This window comes from Corvus brachyrhynchos, unplaced genomic scaffold (genome assembly GCF_000691975.1).
Source record: "Corvus brachyrhynchos isolate BGI_N302 unplaced genomic scaffold, ASM69197v1 scaffold442, whole genome shotgun sequence".
Taxonomy (NCBI): Eukaryota; Metazoa; Chordata; class Aves; order Passeriformes; family Corvidae; genus Corvus; species Corvus brachyrhynchos.
This window is the reverse complement of record NW_008236443.1, coordinates 63170-63430: the sequence shown is the minus strand read 5'-3', so window position 1 is coordinate 63430 and position 261 is coordinate 63170.

Genomic DNA, 261 nt, shown 5'->3' with positions numbered 1-261 from the left:
CCCCGGCATGGGGGCCCCCACCTGGCTCTTGGCCCCCTTGTCCGCCTTGGGGTGCACGTGCATCTCCTGGGGGGGTGGAAAGCGGGGCCTCAGCGGTCAGTTGGGTCACTCAGGTGTCACCCCGTGCCACCCCGTGTCCCCAAAGTTGCCCCAAACCTGACCCGAGTTGGTCAGAACTTCCCGTGCTCCCCAAAACCCCCCCCGAGTCCCCAGAGACCCTCCTGTGTCCCCTCCGATTTTTTTAGCCCCCCCCAGTCCCTT